General features: G+C 37.4%; 1 protein-coding gene across 4 annotated transcripts in view; it reads left to right on the top strand.

Annotated features, from left to right (window-relative positions):
- The window catches only part of NCALD (neurocalcin delta), a 313,506-nt gene that overhangs the window by 200,520 nt on the left and 89,971 nt on the right, over positions 1-23,015 (top strand). Inside the window, exon 1 of one of the 4 annotated variants that reach the window (XM_037802657.1) lies at positions 19,300-19,470. The exons of the other annotated variants lie outside the window; for them this stretch is intronic. The gene's annotated coding sequence lies outside the window, so the exon portion shown is untranslated. Of the gene's footprint in view, positions 1-19,299; positions 19,471-23,015 lie in introns of those variants that run through there. 4 annotated transcript variants of the gene reach the window in all.

Here is a 23,015-nt window from a genome sequence, read left to right as displayed (position 1 = left end):
GTCCTTGATAGTGTCCGCATGTCTCTGAGTCTGTGTTTACTTTTTCTCATTTTTTTCTCTCTGCTCCTGAGCCTGAATCATTTCAATTGTCTTGTCTTTGAGCTCACTGATTCTTTCTTCTGTCAGCTCCAATCTATGCTGAAATCCTCTACGAATTTTTCATTTCTGTTACTGTTGTCTTCAACTCCTGTATTTCTGTTTGGTTCCTTTTTAAAATTTGTATCTCCTTATTGAAATTGCCATATTGTTCATTAATCATTTTCTTAATATCCTTTTGTTATATCTATCTGTTTTCTTTTATCTCCTTGAGCATATTGAGGATCATTTTTTGAAATTCTTTGGTATGTCCAAAGTCTTCTTCATTTATGTTTTCTGGATTTTTTTGTTGTTCTTTTGAATGGACCATTATTTCCTGTTTCTTTGTCTTGTAATATTTCATTGTACACTGTACATTTTAATATTTTAAAGTGTTTTATAAATCCCCTTTTATAAAGGGGATTTATTAAGTTACAAATTTACAGTTGTCCTTATTAAGGCATCAGCAAGAGGATACCTTCACTGAAGAATGGCCGATGGTGTCTAGAACACCTCTGTCAGCTGGGAAGTCATTTGGCTGACATCTGCTGGTCCCAGGTTGTGTTTCAGCTCCTCTGTCTCAGCTCCTATGCATCCTCCTAGGGTGTTTCTAAGCATCTGGGGGTCCTCTCTTAGCTTCTCTGGGGCAAACTCTGGCCTTCATCTCTTAGCTTAGCGTCTCCAAACGTTCTTCTGTCTGCATCTTCAAGCATCTCTAAGCATCTCCAAGTGTCAGTGTCTGTCAGCTCTTAGCTCTAAGTACTTCAGTGAACTAATCAAGACCCACCCTGAATGGGTGGGGCCATACTTCCATGGAAGTAATTTAATCAGAGTTCCACCCTAATCAACAGACAAATCAGTCTGTCCCCACAAGATTGCATTAAAGAATATGGCTCTTTGGAGGGACATAATATATTCAAACTAGAACAGTAATGGTTGATATACTTGCCTTTAAATCTTTAACCCTGCTATTTCTTTCCATTTAGCCTATCATTCATTTATTCTTTTTTCCTTCTGTTCTGCTTCTTTGTGGAATCAAGTAATTTTAAAATTATTTTCCTACTCTGTTAGCTTGTTAGCTATACATACTTTTATTATTAATTTAGTAGATACTGTAAAGATTATAGTGTACACCCTTATCTCATTAGAGACTACTATTAATTAGTATTTTTACCACAATGCAAGGATCTTAGAACATTCTGATCTGTTCATCCCTTTACTTTTTGGGCTAATGTTGTTCTGTATTTTTAATCTACATATATTTAAAACCTGGCACACGTGCACGCCCACCCCCACCCCCGCCCCACGTGGGGCCTTCACCATCCTCGCCGCCGCCTTTAACCCACCCCCTCTGTGTACTCAGCTCCAAATCGGGTCCCAGAACTGATCCCCTTCTTCTCCCTTCCTCCTCCCTCGCGTTTGCCCCCTGCCGCATGCCCCGAGCACCAGCTCACCTTCCACGCGGGCTTGGTCACTGCAGGCCAGTCGAAGAGGCACCGCGGCTGTGGCCCATCTCTACCCTCGCCACGGCACTTGCTAGGGTGGCCGCCACCACAGGAAGCTCGACAGCGGTGCCGCAGCACTTCCAGGGATGGTATCATTGCGGTGATGAGAAATATGAACTGAGGCAGTTAGAGCCCTCAAGGTGTCTAAATAGAAGAGAAGTTTGCTCTTGAAGTCAGATGAGAGAATGAAATGCCAGTCAAAGGAGTTTGGATTCTTGGACCCTTCTCTACGTAATTAAAAATAGATGAGAAGGTCTGCTAAATCCACAGGGAATGTGCATTTGGTGAAACCAGGAGCCTGCATTCTGAAATGAGTGAGTGAGCCACCTGAAAGTCTGGTGGCTGTGCTGTGGTGTGGGGAAACATTGGGCTGGCATTTGGAGATGGACTAGTTCTCAAAAAAAAAAAAAAAAAAAAACTGGGAGTGGCTGCAGATAAGATGGGGAGAGCCATGCAGTGAAGCACGGAGGGACAGGGCTGGGCTAATGCCTCGGTGTCTGGCAGGGAGGATACCGCTTCCCACACCCACTGCTGATTCTCTCAAGACCAGGGGAGCAGAGGGGAGCCAAAAGGAGAAAAAAACCGCATTCCTTACAGCTATCTCCCCAGCGGGCCAGGGATGCTCCTGCCCAGAGTTGGACCCACAGCCCAGAGCCACGCCAAGAAACACAGTATGATGGGGAGTCTTTCCCGCAGCACCGCACACACGCCATAATATTGGCCATGGACAGTGGCCTTTAATGTACCCATGGCTGATTGTCTCAGAACTGGGAGGGCGGAGCTGTGCGAAAAGGGGAAGTTAACGCATCCCACTCAACCATCTTTGAAGCAGGCTGGGAGTGCCCCTGCACGGCCTGGCAACCCAGGGCTTCCCTGGTGGGCTGGTGCGCACTAGTGACATGGTGCGGCCCTCCCTCATCAGAGGTCCTGGAAGAGCACAGCTGGGAAGGGGGACCCACTCGGAAATCCCAGGGACCCTACCTGAATACCAAGGACTTATGGGTCAGCGGCAGAGACAATCTGTGGCAAGACTGAAATGAAGGCTTAGGCTCCTGAAACAGCCTTAAATCTCTGGGAATACCTGGGAGGTTTGATTATTAAAGCTGCCCTGCCTCTCTAACCACCCAGACACACGCCCCACATTCAGGGTGGACAGCATCTACAATACACCCAAATTTAGTGCACCAGTTGAACCCCACAAGAATCAGATCCCCACACACCACAAAGAGAAAGTTCGGGAGAACTGACTTGGGGGGTATAGGTGCCTCACGGACGCCATCTGCTGGTTAGTTAGAGAAAGTGTACACCACCAAACTGCAGTTCTGACAAATTAGAGATCAAGTAAAGCAAATGCCAAGAGGCCAAAAACAACACAAAATCTTTAAGCATATGATAAAGCCAGACAATATGGAGAACCCAAACCCAGACACCCAAATCAAAAGATCAGAAGACTCACAGTACTTGGCACAATTAATCAAAGATCTACAGGCAGCCAATGAGAGCATGGCACAAGATATAAAGGACATGAAGAAGAGCATGGCACAGGATATAAAGGACATAAAGAAAACCCTAGAAGAGCATAAAGAAGAAATTGCAAGAGTAAATAAAAAAATAGAAGATCTTATGGAAATTAAAGAAACTGTAGGCCAAATTAAAAAGACTCTGGATACTCATAATACAAGATTAGAGGAAGTTGAACAACAACTCAGCCTCCTCGAGGACCACAGAACGGAATATGAAAGAACAAAGGAAAGAATGGGGAAAAAAATCAAAAAAATCGAATTGGATCTCAGGGATATGATAGATAAAATAAAACGTCCAAATTTAAGACTTATTGGTGTCCCAGAAGGGGAAGAGAAGGGTAAAGCTCTGGAAAGAGTATTCAAAGAAATTGTTGGGGAAAACTTCCCAAAACTTCTACACAATATAAATACACAAAGCATAAATGCCCAACGACCTCCAAATAGAATAAATCTAAATAAACCCACTCCAAGACATATTCTGATCAGACTGTCAAATACTGAAGAGAAGGAGCAAGTTCTGAAAGCAGCAAGAGAAAAGCAATTCACCACATACAAAGGAAACAACATAAGACTAAGTAGTGACTATTCAGCGGCCACCATGGAGGTGAGAAGGCAGTGGCATGACATATTTAAAATTCTGAGAGAGAAAAATTTCCAACCAAGAATACTTTATCCAGCAAAACTCTCCTTCAATTTTGAGGGAGAGCTTAAATTTTTCACAGACAAACAAATGCTGAGAGATTTTCCTAATAAAAGACCTGCCCTACTTCAGATACTAAAGGGAGCCCTACTGACAGAGAAACAAAGAAAGGAGAGAGAGATATAGAGAATTTTTACAGACATATGTAGAATATTACATCCCAGGTCACTGGGACACACATTCTTCTCTAGTGATCATGGATCTTTCTCCAGAATGGGCCGTATGCTGGGGCATAAAAACAAGCCTCAATAAATTAAAAAAAAAAAATGAATTTGTTCAAAGCACATTCTCTGGTTACAGTGGAATAGAAATAGAAGTCAATAGCCATCAGAGACTTGGAGAAATCACAAACACCTGGAGGGTAAAAATGAGGGGGAGATGAAAACATTTCCAGATAATCAAAAGCTGAGGGACTTCACCACCAGTAGATCAGTCCTATAAGAAATGCTAAAGGGAGTTGAGCAGGCTGAAAGGAAGGGACACTAAACAATTGACTGAAACTACATGAAGAAATAAAGATTACCAGTAAAGATCACATGGTAAATATAAATACCAATACTACTGTATTTTTGATTTGTAACTCCACTATTTACTTTCTACAAGATCTAAAATACATAAATGGTAATGATAAATCAGTGGTTTTGGACTGAATCTAAAATATGTAATTTTTGACAAGAAGTACATAAAGGTGGGGAAATGAGGGAGTATAGGAACATAGTTTATGTGTCATATTGAAGTTAAGTTGGTATCAAAGAAAAACAAGATTGTTATAGATTTAAGATGTTAAATTTAAGCTGCATGGTAAACACAAAGAAAATATCAGAGAATATGACCCTAGAGATGAAAAGTAGAGTATGGGTTCTGAGAAGTGGGGGAAGGGGCAATGGGGAGGTAAGAAATGAGTGTAGGGTTTCTGTTTGGGGTGAAGGGAAACTTCTAGAAATGGATGGTGGGAAGGTGATAGCATTGCAACATTCTAAATGTGATTAATCCCACTAATAGAATGCTAGGGAGGGGGTGGAATGGGAAGATTTAGGCTGTATATATGTTTCCACAATTGAAAAAAAAAAAAAAAAAGACAGTCTAAATAGATGACAATTGAATGCCAAGGATGATCCTGAATGGGATCTGAGGATGGAGGAGAGGAGGCTCAAAGGGACACAGATGGGACATAAGAAGAAAAAAAGGAAATATAGAATGTAAGCTTTGTATCAATGTTGAATTTCTTGAACTTCTTAGCTGCCCTTAATGGGACTGCATAAAAGAATGTTCTTGTCCGTGGGAAAGATATATGTGAATTATGTTGTTTGTTCAAAGATGTGTGCAGCTTGGTCTCATATGTTCAGAGGACAGAGCAATAGATGATGGATGATAGATAGGGAGAGAGGGAGGGAGAGATGGAGGGAAAGAAAGAAATGATGTGACAGGATGTTAAAGGTGATGGGTCAGGGTGTCGGGGGAGGGGGTCGAGTATGCTGGAGTTCTATGTATGAGGTTTGTACTGTTTTTGCAAATGTTCGTGTAAGTTTGAATTTATTTCAAAATAAAATCTAAAAAAATACATGGAAAAAAAAACCCTACAAGGCATTTTTATTTTCTAAAATCTGTATTCATTTAGATTTACCTATATATCTACCCTTTCTATAGCTCTGTGTTTCCATCTGGGATCGTTTTTCTTTTGCCTGAAAAACTCTTCATAATTTTAGTGTGGTTCTGCTGAAATAAATTATCTTTATTTTTGACTGAAAATGTCTTATGTCACCTGCATTTTAATTTTTCGGTTAAATTTTTTCATTTTGATTCACATGCAGATGTATGAAATAATATAGAAAGATACCATGTACCCTTCTTTTTTCAGTCCGCCCCACAAAGGTAACTTCTTATTAAATTGTAGTATAATGTTACAACCAGAATACTGATGTTGATACAGTTAAGGTACTTAACATTTCCATCATTACAAGGATCTCTCATGTGGCTCTTTTGTAGTCAAAGGCACTTCCCTCCCTCCACTACCTCCTCTTTAGACCCTGGCAATCAAGGATCTGTTCTCCAGTTCTATATTTTTGTCATATCAAAATGTTTTATAAATGGAATCTTACTGCATGTGACCTTTGGAATTGGCTTTTATCACTCAGCAAAATTCTCTGGACATTCATACAGGGTTTTGCATGCTTCAACAGCTCATTCATTTTATTGTTAAGTATTATTCCATAAAATGGATGTACCACAGTTTGTTTACCCATTCACCCACTGAAAGAAATCTGGGTTGTTTCCAGTTCTTGGCTGTCACAAAGAGAGCTGCTATAAACATTTGTATATAGGCTTTTGTTTTAGCATAGCCTTCATTTCTCTGGAATGCCCAGAAATGCAATTGCTGGGACATGTGGTAGTTGCATGTTTACTTCTTTTGAGAAAGTGGTGAACAGTTTTCCAGAGTGGCAGTATCATTTTACATTCCTATCAGCTATGTATGAGTGATCCAGTTTCTCCATATCTTTTGCAGCATTTTATGTTTTCTCTATTTTTCATTTCAGCCATTCTGATAGGCGTGTAGTGATATGGCATTATGGTTTTGATTTGCATGTCTCTAATGGCTAATTATGTTGAAAATCTTTTAATGTGCTTCTTTGCCATCCATATATATTCTTCCTTTGATGAAACATCTCTTCATGTATTTTGCCCCTTTCATATTGAACTGTTTATTGTTCTTGTTGTTTTACTGTTGAGTTTGGGGAGTTATTTATTCTAAATTCTAATTCTTTATATATTCTATATATATATGTATGTATTCTAGATGAGTCCTTTTGCAGATATGTAGTTTGCAAATATTTCCTCCAAGTCCATAGCTTGTCTTTTTATCCTTGTAACAAGGTACTTTATAAAGCCAAAGTGTTTAATTTTAATGAAATCCTATTTATGATTTATTTCTTTTGTGGATTGAGCTTTTGTTGTCATGTCTGAAAACTGTTCACCTCGCTGTAGGCCTGTGATGGTTAAGTTCATGTGTCAGCTTGGCCAGATGATGGTTCCAGGTGTCTTGTCAAGCAAGCATTGGCCTAACAATTACTGCAAAGACATTTGTGCCTGGTTAATAAACCAGAAGGCTTGTTTATTAAACCGTCAGTCAACTAACTTCACCTGTGACTGATTACATCAATGAAGGGCACGTCTTCTGCGATGAGAGAATTCAATCAGCTGGATTTAATCAAATCAGTTGAAGACTTTTAAGAAAGAGAGAGAGGACCTTCACTTTTTCTTTGGCTGGCCAGTGAAGCATTTCCTGAGGAGTTCATTGAACACCTTCAATTGGAGTTGCCAGTTTGCTACCTGTCCTATGAAAGTTGGACTTGTGCATCCTGCCCTACAGAATTTGGACTTGTACATCCCCACAGTTGCTTGAGGCACTTTTATAAAATCTTACATTTATAGATAGCTCTTGTTGGTTCTGTTTCCCTAGAGAACCCTAACTAATACAGCTTGGTACCAGGAGTGGTTCTTCAGAAACAGAATCTTAAAATGGGCTTTTACAATTGGTGTTCTACTTTGATTAGATTCAAGGGCACTAATGACTCCATTTCCGGTAATCAAGATGGCACTGACAGTCCATGGCGTGAGCTAGCAATGGAGATACACAAAATATCACCATTTGATTTTCTTTATCATACTCTTGTATGAAACAAGGCAGTGGGTGACAGTGTTTTTGACACCTTAGCAGAGTTTTGCAGAGTTTAGAGGTATGATGATGTTGGCTGGTTGCTCTTAGATTTGCTAGGTAAAGTTAAAAGAGAAAGGGATGAGCTAAACACTTCACATTTGAAACTTAAGTGCTGTATGACAGAAGTAAAAGTTTCTATGTGTACCCTGAAAGAAAATCTTATTTCTTGTGGCTGCAAACTTGAGATTTCTGAAAACCAGACCCATAATTTCATTGTGTGAGTAGATTTACAATGTAAACTAAAATCTCAACCTCACAGGTTGTCTGCTGTTAAAATAAAGTCATTGATTAGAAAAGAATGGGATCCTGAAACTTGGGATGGGGACATATGGATTGATAATAATGGCAGTGAGGACATTGGAACCCTGGATTCTGCTGAGTCATTGTTAGATATACCTGTAGTGTTCTGTCCTGAGGAAACAGGCCCCCCCACCTTCAGTCTGCCCTGAGGAGACAGCTCCCCAACCTCCAGCCTGCTTTGAGGAAACAGCTTTCCAACATCCAATCTGCTCTGAGGAGCCTGCCATCTAACCTCCATCTAAAGAGATTAACCCTTCAGTGCCTGATAAACCTATGATCACATCCCCTGACAAAGCATCCCTCACTCCTCTCTCTGGAGAGATTAATCCTGCTTCACGAGATGAAACTGCAATGGAATGTCCTGAGGTAAATGGCTTAAGGGATACTTCTAATTCTTTTCATTACTCACCCCCACCACCAGTCTTGGCTTCAAGATGTATAATTAGACTAAAGTCCCAACAGGCCCTGAAGGGTGAGATACAAAGTGTGACCCGTGAGGAACTACACTATACTCGAACTGCATGAGTTTTCCAATTTATGTGGAAAGAAATCAGGGGAATACCTGTGGGAATGGATATTAAGGGTGTGGGGTAATGGTGGAAGGAATATAAAGTTGGATCAGGCTGAATTTACTGATATGGGCCCACTAAGCAGAGATTCTGCATTCAATATTGTAGCTTGAGGGGTTAGAAATGGTGTTAACAGTTTGTTTGAGTTGTTTGCTGAACCATGGATCAAAAGATGACCAACATTACCTGAGGTCAAAATTCCAGAACTGCCCTGGTATATTGTAGAGGAGGGGATTCAAAGGCTTAGAGAGATTGAAACATTGGAGTGGATTTATCTCGAAGACCTGCTCACACAGTCCTGGAATGTCGAGAGGACACACCTTTTACTAGGTCTGTGAGGAATAAATTTGTGAGACTAGCTCCATCATCTCTGAAGAGCTTTGTAGTCGCCCTTCTCTGTAGGTCAGATATTGCTGTGGGAACTGCTGTCGCTGAGCTGGAATCCTTAAACACAGTGGGGATAATCAGATCCCAAGTTGGCAGAAGATGCAGGGCAGCAGTTAATCGCCAAAAACAAGGTGGGTATGGCTACCATAATGGAAAACAGGCTCAAAGCAGCAGTCAAAATAATCTGACCCACAGAGACTTGTGGCGTTGGCTCTAAATATTGTGGTACCTTATGATATTTTCATTGACCTTAATGGTTACCTAGAAGTATGGGTTTGTTTGTTTTTTTTAATATCAAATATATGCATATTTAAAGTTGCTTTTTGTTACTTATTTCTAATATAAAACCATTGTCAGATTACAGGTTCCTTATGACATTGATTCTTTTTGGTATTTATTAGGAAAATATTTCTGGCTTGTATGGCAGGCACTTCTGTTGTCTCCCCAGTATCCTTTCTCCTGTCTTACTAACAGTTTTATTAGTTTAACATTTAGAGTAGGAAATTAAAAACCCTGTACTTTCCCAGCCTTTCTTGTAATGATGGCTGGCTCTATCCTACCATCCTGGCTAATGAGACTTCTGAGCAAGCTCCTGAAATGTAGTGCAGTCAAGATGTACAAGTTGACTTGTTCCCTAGTGGCATCTTTGAATGGCTCCTCCAATACTGGACTGCTTGTTCCTGGACTTATTATATGAGAAATAGAAAGTTCTTACTCAAGCAAAGCTATCAGTTTGAGAGTCATCATTGTATATGATCCTTACATCCATATACTATCACCATGCTATCATCTAGGGAGAAAATGAGGATGAGGAAGAGAAGAGGTCTAAGGACTGCATCCTGGGGGACTCCAAACTTTAGTGGTTGGGGAAATGAGGAGGATCCAAAAAATGAGACTGACATTGGCCATGAGATAGGAGAACCAAGAGAAAATGGGGATCTGAAGCTAAGAATGTGTTTGAAGAAGGAACTGATGAAGTATACCAATTATGACTAGTCAGATTAAAGGAGATGGAGTTCATTGGTATTTGATCAAAAGCTGATTCTGTGGGGTGCTGTAGGACTGAGTTTGGGGGAAAAATTTCTTTGTACGAATTCAAGAAATTGAAGATCAATACCTTAATATTTTGTCAAATAATAGTATAACTTTCTTTTGTTATTATCTGGGTACTTCCTCTTATCCTTTTCCTCTCAACTTTTCTGGGTAAATATGTTCTGTATGTGTCCATTTTAAATGATATATTACAGGAATTTTGAAAACCTGAGCTGAAAAAATATTTTTCAACATATAAGTTTATTTTATAGTTTTTGCAATTACTAATATATTGTTTTGATTTGTATCAACTTTTTTTTGGCTTTTGATTGTACACAAAAGATTGTATGAAAACGTATATTTTAAGACAACAAAGTGAACATTCAGCTTGAGAAATAGAAGCTTATCTTGCTCTAGAGGCCCTATGAGCATCCCTTCCTTGTTGCATCCTTTTTATTACCTGCAAAAGGAAACAGCTTTCTTGAATTGACTTTTCAGCTTTATATAAACAGTATCACACTGTATGTATTCTTCTATGTCTTATTTCCCTTTTAAATTTTCAAATTTATTAAATAATGATATACTATTAAAGAAAAAGCATATCCTTCCTCCATTGAATTGCCTTTGCCATATCGTCAAAAATCAGTTGACCATTACTATGTGGGTCTATTTCTGGGCTCCCTATTCTGTTCCATTGTTTTATGTACCTATCCCTTTGCCGATACCACACAGCCTTGATCATTATAACTACATAATAAGCCTTTAAATCAAGTAGAATGGTTCTCACTTTTTCTTCTTTTTAAAAACTGTTTTAGCTATTTTATTTCCTTTCCCTTTCCATATAAATTTTAGATTAATATTTTCTGTATCTACAAAATATCTTGCTGATATTTTGATAAGAATTTTGATAAGTCAGTATATCAATTTGGAGAGAATTGATATCTATTATGTTGAGTCTTTCAATCCATGAACATGGTATATCTCTCCATTTATTTAGATTTTTTATTTCTTTCATTGGTATTTTATAGTTTTCAGCATGCAATTCCTATATATGTTTTGTTAGTTCCAATGTTTTTTATTTGCTTTTGAGTAATTGTAAATTGTATTGTACTTTTAATTCAGTATATATATATATATAAAGTTTATCACTATTGTGTAGAAATACAATTGATTCTTATATATTTATCTTGTATCCTGTGGCCATGTTGAGTTCACGTATTAGTACTAGGAGTTTGCTTTTTTTTGCTTTGATTTTTGTAGATTCATTTGGATTTGCTACATGGATAATACTTTTATTTGCAAATAGAGACTGTTTTATTTATTTATTTCTGAACTCTGTCTTTAGTTTCTTTTTCTTGCCTGTTTGCACTGGCTGGAACCTGTATCACATTGATGAATAAAATGCTGAAAATGCACACCCTTGCCTTGTTCTTGATCTTAGGTGGAAAGCATTTAGTTTTTCACTGTCAAGTATTAAGTTACCCTCAGGGTTTGGTAGATGTTCTTCAAGTTTAGAATGTTCCCCTCTATTCCCATTTTACTGTGAGTTTTTAACATGAATGTGTGTTGAATTTTGTCATATGCTTTTCCTTCATCGGTTGATATAATTATGTGATTTTCTTCTTTGATCTGTGAGTATGGCAGAATACATTGATTGATTTTCAAATATCATATGAGCCTTGCATCACTGGAATAAACACTACTTGGTTAGGGTGTATAATTCTTTATACATATGAGTGAATTCTACTTGCTAATATTTTGTTAATGATTTTTGCATCCATATTCATGAGTGATATTTTTCTGTAGTTTTCTTTTTGCTATTGCCTTTGTTTGGTTTTGGCATCAGTGTAATACTTTCATAAAACGGTTGCAAGAGTGTTCCCATTTCTTTTATTTTCTGGAATAGATTATGTATACTTAGTGCTGATTCTTCTTTAAACGTTTGGTAGAATTCCCCACTGAAACTATCTGGGACTAGAGATTTCTTTTGGAGAGTTTTAAAATTATTAATCCAATCTCCTCAATAGTTATAGGGCTAGTCAAATGATTTATTTCATATTTGATGACTTCTGGTAGTCTGTTTTTTTCAAGAAATTGATCCATTTCATCTACGTGGTCAATTTTATGGGTGTACAGTTGTTCACAGAATACGTTTATTATCTTTTTGATATCTTCAAGGTCTGTAGTGATATCCCCTGTTCCATTCCTGTTTTTGGTATATTGGTTGTTCACTCTTTTATTCCATTATCAATGTTGCTAGAGATTTGTAAATTTAATTGATATTTTCAAATAATCAGCTCTTTGTTTCATTAATTTTCTCTATCATTTACTGTTTTAATGTCTGATTTCTGTTGTTATATTTATACATTAGTACATAATTTTTGTTTCAACTGTCAGACATAGTTTAGGAAACTCAAGAAGAGAAGGAAAATCTAGTATATTTATCCATATTTTTGCTTACCATTCTTTCTTTCTCCCTGATGTTACAAGGTTACTTCTTTTATCATTCCCTTTCTGTTTAAAAAACTATGTTTAGTCATTCTTTTAGGGTAGTTTGCTGGCTACAAATTCTTTTTAGCTTTCCTTATTCTCAGAATGTCTTGATTTCCCTTTCATTTCTGAAGGATATTTTGGTTCCGTATAGGGTTCTGGGTTGATAATTCTTTTCTTTAAGGACTTGAAAAATGTGCTGCTTCCTTCTAGCATACTTTGTGATGAGAAATCCACCATCATTCAAATCATTTTCTCCTATAGCTAAGGTATCATTTTTCTGTAGCTGCTTTTACAATTTTTTTCCTTTGTCTTTCTTTTTCAGAAGTTTGACTATGATGTGTCTTGGTGTGGATTTCTTTGGGTTAATCCTACTTGGGGTTCACTTAGTTTTTTGAATCTGTAAGATTTTGTCTCTTGCCAAATTTGGAAAGTTTTTAGTCATTATTTCTTTGACTACTTTATCAGCCCTGCACTCCATCCCCTTTCTTCTAAGACTCCACAATGTGAATGTTAGGTCTTTTGTTATAGCATAATAATCTAATGCTGTGCTCATCTGTTTTTTGATATCCATTTTCTCTGTGTAATGTAGACGGGGTAATTTCTATTGTTCTGTCTTCCAGTTCACTAATTCTTTCCTCTGGCCTCTCCATTCCACTGTTGCACCCATTCACTGAGGATTTTATTTCAGTTATTTTATTTTTCAGTTCTAAAATTTCCATTTGGTTCTTCTATATATCTTCTGTTTCTTTGTGGAGGCTTTCTATTTATTTGCTGTGGCTTTCAACTTTTTCATTTATTTTAAGAGTATTTGTAATTTCTTGTGACGCATTTTTATCATAGCTGCTTTTGAATCTTTGTCAGATAATTCTAGTATCTCTGCCATCTATTGATTTTTTTTTTCATTCAGTTTGAGGTCTTTCTGGTTCTTAGTATAGCCAGTGATATTTTATTGAAACCTGGACCATTTTGTATTATGTTATGAGACTCTAGATCTTATTTAAACTTCTACTTTAGTTGTCTTTGTCTGATACAACTCCAGAAGGGTTGGAGAGGTGGTGCCTCATTACTGCCAGGTTGATGTAGAAGTCTAGGTTCCCCATTTGGCCTTTAATGGGATGTGAGGTGGGGGGGCTCTCATTATTACTGGGCAGAGCTGCATGTTCCAGTGCCACACTACATGGTCTGCACTGGCACTGCAGTGGGTTGGCCTTATTACCATTGGGTCATGGTGAAAGCACTGACTCTCCACTAGGCCTCCTCTGACACCAACCCAGTGAGGAGTAGAGGAGCAACTCATTACTATTAGATAGGGGTGGAAGGCAAGTCTCCCCGCATGATTGTCACTGACATGACAGCAAAGGGGGTCTCATTTTCAGTCAGAGGGGATGAAAGTCCTGACTCCTTTCTTGGCCTTCTCTGACACCATCTTGGTGGGAAGCTTGGGGCATCTCATTACATCTCACAAGTATGGAAATCTAGGTGACACACTGAGCCCTTCCTGGTGTGGGTGGGGTGGGGCCACATTTTATTCTGTGGTGTTTGGCTAGAGTAAATCATGCATTTTCTAAATTTTTTTCTATTTTGCTAGAAGCTCATTTTCTGATCCTTTGGCTAGAGAGAAGAGTCTTGGGGCATTTTTTTTCTCTGCAGTTTGTGTATTTCTGAATTTTTTACTTCTTCAGCTCCAAGTCTGACATATATATCCAAAAGAAAACCCAGGATTCTCATTATTCTGTGTCCATGTGTGATTTTCTTTGTAGTTATGCTGTTTGGGTTTAATAGGGCATCTTAAATCTATGGCTTGGTATATTTTGGAAGTTTTGGAAATTCCTCAGCCAATTATATTACATACTGCTTCTGATCTATTCTCTCTCTTTCCTCTTCTTTCAGGACTCCAAATCCACATGTTAGCCTTTTCATAATGTCCCAAGAATCTCTTACATTCTTTTCTGTATTTTCCATTCTTTCCTTTTCATCATGCTTCAGTCTGGTTATTGTCTACCAACCTTTCATTTTAATAATTTTCTCCTCTGTTGTGTCTTCTCTGCTCTTAGACACATCTATTTTGTTAATAACTTCAGCTATTGTAGTTTTCAGTTCTTGAATTTTCATATATTTCTCTTTTAATTTTTCACTTTTTGTGTCATCTGTATCTTTGAACATTCTAATTACAGTTATTTGCCTTGGTTACTCTTTGATGCCTCCAAACAGCTTTTAAAAAAATCCAGTTATTTTAGGTATTCTAAGTGAGAGCATTGGTTTAAATACAAGCTACTCCATCATAGTTTTATTCTGGCTACTTTCACTTTGCTAATTTCCCTTGATTCAAACCTTCCTCACCAGATTTTTCTCCCAGATTGCTACTTAGGCAAAGGCTTGGATTAGAATATTTGGAGTTTCCAGTTGCTGTAAAGATAAGTTAGCCTACTTCCCCTCACAAGAAATTAAAATAAAAACAACCTTAAAGTGTGAAATAAATGGAGGAAATAATTCAATTCTTTCTGAAAATATATCAGATATAAATTATTTCCAAAAGTATATGAAGCCCTATGTTATCATATTGTGGACAGTGGATTGTATACCATGGATGATTGTATGGTGTGTGAATGTATTTCAATAAAACTGAATTTAATTAAAAAAAAAAAAGTATATGAAGCCACTCTTCCTAGGCATAAATAGTGGTTCTGCCATTTTCTAAGTGGGCACATTATTTAATTGCTCCATGCATCAGTTTCTTTGGTTGTGAAATGTGGATAATAATAGTACCTACCTCATAAAATTATTATGTACAGCCCTTAGACCAAGTTTCTACATGTAGTATATGCCCAATCAATGTTAGTTAATGTAGAATATCCAACATCAACATCAAAAGCCATAATATATATCCACATACAACTTAATGTACAATCATAATAAATATCTATGATATGGTAGGAATAAATTTGATTTACTCAGTAAGCAAATAGGGCAAATCCTTGAAAAATGTAATAACTTGACATTTTTGCTTTTTGCTTTTCTTTGTTTTCTTTGTTGTTGTTTTTCTTTCTTTTTTTTTTTGAGAGGGTGGCTCTCTGTTCTCTCTTAGAGGATGAGAAAGGAACCATTTCTTTCTATTGCTCAGCATTTATTCTCTATAGTTGAGTCATTAAACAACATTTATTGGGCACTCATTATGTTCTGGGCCTTGTGCTAACAATGGGTACATAGGTATGAATAAGATTCTGTCCTTTCTGTAAAGCTTATCACAGACTTTTCAGAAAGTCAGGCTGATAAATAAGAAATAAAATGCACATTGAGTCATGCTGTGGTAGTGTATCAAACTTTATAATACATCAATTTTATAATCCTCACAACAACCTTAGAGGGTAGGCATTGAGGCTGAAAGAACTTAAGTAACCTGCCCAAGGTCCCACTATAAGAAAGATGAGATTTGAACTCAGTGCCTTCAAACAACAGGTCCATGTCCTTCCCGCTAATGGTGAGAGAGAAGACAGCACATCTCTGCCTAAGGATCTTGAGTAAAAGGCAGATGACAGTTGTCTACTCATGCCCCAACCACCTTGTCAGTTCAGGTGTATGAACTCTAGTCAAACTTCTTGTTTAGTGGTATTTACCAGTTCTTTCAGGCAAAATAGTCAAACTAATAATAGGCAGGCATTTGCTACAAAGGAGAGGCTAGGCCTCCCTATAATTGTGCCTAAAAGCCTCCTCCCAAATGCCTCTTTGTTGCTCAGATGTGGCCCTCTCTCTCTAGTTAAGTCAACTTGGCAGGTGAACTCACTGCCCTCCCTGCTACGTGGGATCTGACACCCAGGGGAGTGAATCTCCCTGGCAATGTGGAATATGACTCCCAGGAAGGAATGTAGACCCAGCATCGTGGGATGGAGAACATCTTCTTGACCAAAAGGGGGATGTGAAAGGAAATGAAATAAGCTACAGTGGCAGAGAGATTCCAAAAGTAGCCAAGAGGTCACTCTGGTGGGCCCTCTTACACACAATATAGACAACTCTTTTTAAGTTCTAGTGAATTGGAGTAGCTAGCAGTAAATACCTGAAACTATCAAACTACAACCCAGAACCCATGAATCTTGAAGGCAATTGTATAAAAATGTAGCTTATGAGGGGTGACAATGTGATTGGGAAAGCCATATGGACCACAGTCTCCTTTGTCCAGTGTATGGATGGATGAGTAGAAAATGGGGGAAGGAAAAAAACAAACAAAGGCACCCAGTGTTTTTTACTTTAATTGTTCTTTTTCTTTAATTATTATTCTTGTTATTTTTGTGTGTTGGTAATGAAGGTGTCAGGGATTGATTTTGGTGATGAATGCACAACTATGTAATGGTACTGTGAACAATTGAATGTACAATTCGTTTTGTATGTCTGCATGGTATGTGAATGTATCTCAATAAAATGAATTAAAGAAAATAATAGGCAGGCTTAACTTTCATACAGCAAGTGAAAACTATAGTGAAGAACCTTTTTTTGAATGGATATTTTTAAATTCAGTGAATCTCATTTTCACCTTAAAAAAAAAAGGAATTGTCATTTAAAAAATAAAATGAAAAATGTTCTTTTCAATATGGTGGGCTGTGATTGGAGAAGGCCCTCATTTCCTATGATACTTTCAACTACATTTGGATTAATTAGCCAAATTGGTAGAAACCTGAGCTCCAAAGAGATTAGCATTATGGTTTTAACTCTGCAGAAGATAGGTAGCTTCCTTAACTGTAAAGGAATCTCTGATCCAAAGTAATTTGCAACGGGGAATGAGTCCTGGCAGGTTGGAAGTATGCTGTACAGAAAAAGGGGTTACATGCATCCATGTTTGATTTTTAAGGTTGGTAAGCTGATTATTTTAACTTATAATAAGTTTAAGCACAACTCAGTATGTAGTAAGTATACTTAGCCCTAAAAATGGTATCAAAATGAAAAAGTGCTAATTTTCAAACTAATAAATTTGAAACCCTAATTTAAGGAATTTTTAGAAGTAAAACTTGTTTCAAAGGACATCTCCTATTGGCAAAGTGAGGCATTGCAATTTTACACCATTAGATGTTGAAGCTGCATAAAAAGGAGGAAGAGTTGTTTTGGCAGCGATGGATTTGGAATCAAGAGTTGATAAGCCAGGCAGCATAGTGAACGAGAAGTTCTGGAAGTTTAAAGGAATATGCTTTGTCTCTCCTCCCCACCCCACCCCCCACCCTCATCCCATTACTGTAATGTGCATCTCTGAACAGAAAACCAGAACTATAACTGGAACAAATTGCCAAAACGTGAATTGTGGGTGTTGCTGAATTAGGCCCTGTGTGAGACTTATTCTGACACATTTTGATAGACACTGGATTCAGTGAGCCAATTGTCCTTGTTCAAAAAGCTTAGTTCCCAAGTGCCATTAATCTGAAATTAGTGGGGAAAAGTTCATAACAGTTTGATTTTACTTTCACAGTGCTATAGCTAATAGCATCAGGAAAATAACTTTTTGAATAAAAGTATGTCTTTTCTCCCAGCTGGGGCTGGAACAGAAGTTAAAAAAATGATGACAAGGAAGCTATATTAGGAGGGTTCTGTGGCCAAGCAGTTTGGACATTAATCATATTGTTAAAGAAGCAACTTCTAATTTGAACTGGAGAAATTTCATTCTTTTACAGCCACGGAAATGTAATCTGTCCAGCTTGCTTAGATTTCATTTATAGTTTGCAGCACCCCAGGCTACCTTATTTATTTATTTTTTTTAAGAAACCAGAATAGAAATCCTGATAACCCTAGCATGGAAAGGTCTTTAGGGTTTTGACAGCAAACTCTTCTTCCCTTCCTTTTCACTCTTTTGCCCTTTGATTGGGAATACATTTTCTGAATGTCTTCTTTCAAAGTACCATCCTGTGACTTTCATTTAATTTTATTTAATTGGCTTCCTGTTAATTAAGAAGGAACATTAACTCAGAAATAAGTTATGTGTGCAGAGTTAAAACTATGTTAGAGTGGTCCTAAAGGAAATGAAGCTGAAGTTAGAAGGCATAATTGGACTAGCCTATATTTGGCTGCTCTAGCTTTCTTTGAACTCTGTTTGTGGGGCACTAACCCATTTACTCAATGGTGAGTCCCAGCAAAGGGGTGTGAATGAGCGGATTTAGGAGGGGAAGGTTTGGCAACTTTGTGGCAGCCCCAAAGCAGAGGTCCAAAAAGGTTTTAAACTTCATCATGAGGTTTTTTTTTAAAGTAGTGCTCTTTTGAAACTCTCTTGGTCATAATTCTTGTGTAGACATTTTCCAGTGCAGGAATTTCGAATTCATCTTACCTATTTCCACAACCTACGTGCTGCAAAACTGTTAGACTCTTTCATCTGTCTCTGGTCCACCACCCACAGCTCCTTGTTTTTCTTTACCTCACTAGCATGGTCTAAGTACACCTATGCAGTTTCTTCTTATATATTTTAAAAATATCTTTTCTTCCACTCCACCCTTTGAGCTTCTGTTTTTATTCATTTTCTTAAAAATAAATTTAATTAGCTGAGAAAACTACCTCTAGAATTTTTTAGTTTCTTTCCTTTTGTTCTGCAGAGAGACCCATGCTTGACGCTGCTGATAACAAGTCCAAAGGGGACTTCAGAGAGGCATGCATTTCCCTGCAAGTAAATGTAAGGAAAAGACACTGAAGTCTTAAAGAGGAAAGTTGTAGGCTCTCCTGAGTCACAACTTTGGTTGGTGAGGTTGTCAGGGAGCTGCCCTTGATGGCTGGGGGGCTGGGGGGAGTACATGTTCCCTCTCTCTCTCTCTCTCTCTCTCTCTCTCACACACACACACACACACACACACACACACACACACACACACAGTGACAGATACACACACACACACACACACACACACACACACACAGTGACAGATGACCTATTGAAATAATTTCAGAGCCATTCTGTGGTTGCTACGACAACCAATGCTCTCTTGGCTTTCATCTGGCCATGTGACAGGGACTTTGACGTCAGCTGGAGGCAGAGTCTGTGGCTGAGTCCACACAGTCAAAGGCTTGTGAGACGCTGGTGGATGCTGGACGCTGCCGCTGCAGCTCCTCCCTCCACCGCTGCGGCTCTCTCTACCGCTGCTGCTGCTGCTGGCGCTTCCCAGTGGCTGCAGAGCATGGGCTGTTAAATCTTGCACTTCTTCTGTGTGAGGTAACTAGTTTGCTTTATATATAATCGTTAGATGTTTTTAAAGCTCATTGTGGTTTTCCCCTCTCTCTTTCCTCCTACAAGTTTGTCTTCATGAGCAATTATTGTTGTATTGGGAAAAAATGTGAAGCAGCTTCTATTGCTAATTTTGTGCTGAGTCTCTGGAATTTGGTTAAATTTAGATTAATGTTGTGCAGTAGGTTAAAATGTAATCACCTTCTTGCTCAACACTTGCTAACATAATATTATTTAGAGATACAGATCTTGCCTTGAGCCAGATTTTCCCCGTTGAATTCCAGGAATCTTCTCTTCAGCATTGTTCTGGGTTTAAAAACTCCGGCATAACCTTGTAATGTGTTACTAACTTGCTTTTTTACAATTGCTACCCTATTCTGAATCAGCCTAGAATAGTTTAAAATTTGGTTGCTATCTGCAGCATTCATAATTAGCAACAGTAGGAACAGCATGAAAGGATATTATAGTTTGAAAAAAAGTTGGAGTTTTTCTGATAAATAAGGCATTTGTTATGCTGAAAATACCAGGGAAAACTGTCAACAGCTTCCTGTGTAGAGAAAAATAATCTGGAATATGCCAAGGAAGTTATGCCAAGGAAGTTAGGGTGGAACCTCTTATATGTGTACATACAGTTGTGTTTTGGTTGCTAGAGCAAAGGGCACATTTTCAGTGTCCTCCCCAGAAAATTCAGCTGTAACGAGAATGGCATTGGATAGCCTTTGCAAAGGAATAATGAGAAAGAAAAGAAGAGAAAAAAGAGAAAGAAAAATAAGTAATTGAAATAACTAGATAGTTACCTAGAAAAGAAACTAATAGTCCTACTATATATAAAGTCCTAAAACTATAGGTCTTTAACTCATATACAGACAATCACTAAAAATTTTCTTCAGATCTTGGAAGAATAATTTGATAGTTGTGATTATAAATCTCTTTACTCTTATAACATTATGTGATGCAAATTGTTTTGTTTGCATTGTCATCATTCTTTTCCTTCCCAAGTTTAGTAATTTTGGATATTCTTTCACTGCACACAAGTTGGATTGTTTTGTAGCTTGTAATTCACAGAAAACTTCTGCAAATTGAGTTAATTAAAACCAAGATATGTAATCAGATTTCTAAACCTTAAAAGTTTAATAGAAAACAAGACAAATTTTAGAGCACTACATATAACATAGTAACTGAGGAGTAGGAAAAAAGGTTTAACTATATATATGAAGAATATACATATAATGGGGTATGAATTCTATCCCAATTTTTTAAAGAATATATTGTTCTTAATTTTTTATGTTCTGTGTTGGTTTCAGAATCCCAATGGTTCACATTTATTTTAGTCATGGAGGTGAGAATTTTGAACAGTATTTAGCTGCAGTGATGAGTGACTAATTGTGGGTATATCAGTAATTTCTCGTTAGTTTTCGATGAGTGAATATTCTTTTAACTTGCTGGCATTTGATATATCTTTTCTGGGCCAGGGCTCCCATGGAGGATTTCTGAAAAAGTCCAATGTGCTTACGTTCAAGGCACATCCACTTAGATAGCATCTCATCATTTAATTTATCTCATAATTATAATAACCTAGAGGCCATATTCTTAACACCCCAAGAAATGTGTAAATTGATGTGCAACATTTCAGTGGTGCATGGATAGGACCAGTAACACTATCATTTAAAAGCATTATTTTTGATGGAGAAACACTTTGATGCTTACTTCTTTTACTTTAAATAAGGAATTTCATTTTGGTTTTTCCAGGTAGCAAAGATTTTCTTGGTGCTCCTTCTATGGTTTCTTATATTAAAATGATAAAATAATTGTATTCAGTGTTATGAAATAGACTGTATTTCAGCATCATGAAATACCAGAGAACAATTCCATGTCAATGGCAAGATATCTGTGATAAAGATCATCACTAGAAGAAAACAATTATGTTATAAAAACAGAGGTGCTCTAGAATCTACAGGTCTTTTCTTATGGCAAAATAAGAAAAAAAAATGGTTCTCATCAGAATCATCTATTTACAGCAATGCGAATGTTGATTTCAAGGTCAAGTTTGTTTCAGCTTCAAAAGATATTTGCAAGGAATAATTTACTCTAGAAACGTGGCCCTTGCATTATTTAATCCTTTGTGTATAGTTTCAGGGATTCTTAACCTTTTTGGTGCCATAGACCTGTTTGGCAGCCTGTTGAAGCTTATAGGCTCTTCTAAGAAAGATATTTTTAAATGCATACAGTAAAGTTTGCAGGATTACAAAGAAAACCATGTTTATTGAAATACCAATATTCACATTTTTGGAAAAATGTGATATGTACTTTATTATTAATATATTAATAAATAATGCCTACTAGCAGCAGGTATAATAACTACCATAATTTTGAAGTAGTGATGAGTGTAAAAGGTATTTTAAGATATCTACAACAACTGTAATGTGATGTGAAAATATCTGTTATTTCTCTTGGCAACAAAGTCACAGGTCCTTCAGTTTATGGCCAACATTTTAGTTGAAAGAAATACTAAATTTCAGTTTGAGATTAGTGAAACTGAAGATGGAATATTTTTTCTATACAAGTTCCCAAACCTCCTTGAATTCTTTCCACCTCTGAGTTAAATTGAGATATAAGCTAGTAAGGCCAAAAGGTAACAGAACTAGACTGGACAAAATTCACAGCATAATTTCAACATTCAGTTCTGCCGCATTTGATTTTGTTCTCTGAATATGTTAATTTCACAATATTCTCTATATTCTCTTTCAAAAGAGATGAGGTGTCCATACAGCTACCAAACTGTAGCATTCTTTTCTTTTCATCCTCGAAATCCATTTTCAATCTTATGTTACTTGGCTTGAGAAACTCTTACCTGATTGGTTAGGGATTAAGAGGAAAAACTCCTGGTTTTAATGCAAGTTATGCAAGTTAAAACCATGGAGCATGAAAAACTATAGCTATTTACAAAGGGACCTTTATCCTCCACTCAGAGAAGATAAGCAACTAGTACTTTTAGGAAGAAGGCAGGATGTTATATGAGATCGGACCTGAAAAAATACTGCAAAGGTAAGCTCACAATATTTGAAACAAGCATTAAAGAATTTACGTGACTTTTCACAGCACATGCCTGTGTTTGAATTAATAAATTTTAAGGTTAATTCCAGCTTGACATGCGGAATCTTGAAGGTTTATCTGCCAGAGACCTCTGGGATAAAGTGGAAAGTGGATATACTTCCCAAGTCATCTGAATGCAGAACCTTCTTTATCTTACTGGATATTTCAGACCAACTCAGGAGGCATTAATATTATTTATTAGTTGGTGTGGCTTATGTAAGCAGTTGTCTCAGTCCCCAATTCCCTTTCAATGTGTACAAGAAACTGCCTGATTTTCCTTTTACACTAACTGGGAAACTTCACTTGGTTGGCCGCCGCTGTGTATCACTGCCTTCCCAGCCCCACGTTCGGAGTATATAACGCCATCCTTTCTATTACATCAGCACCCACAATCTCAGCGTAAGAGAGTTAGAGCTATGGCGTTTTGCACAAACTGATGT

The sequence above is a fragment of the Choloepus didactylus genome, chromosome 14, assembly GCF_015220235.1.
Source record: "Choloepus didactylus isolate mChoDid1 chromosome 14, mChoDid1.pri, whole genome shotgun sequence".
Classification (NCBI taxonomy): domain Eukaryota; kingdom Metazoa; phylum Chordata; class Mammalia; order Pilosa; family Megalonychidae; genus Choloepus; species Choloepus didactylus.
Note: the sequence above shows the minus strand (reverse complement) of the source record. Positions and strands in the feature narration are given on the sequence as shown.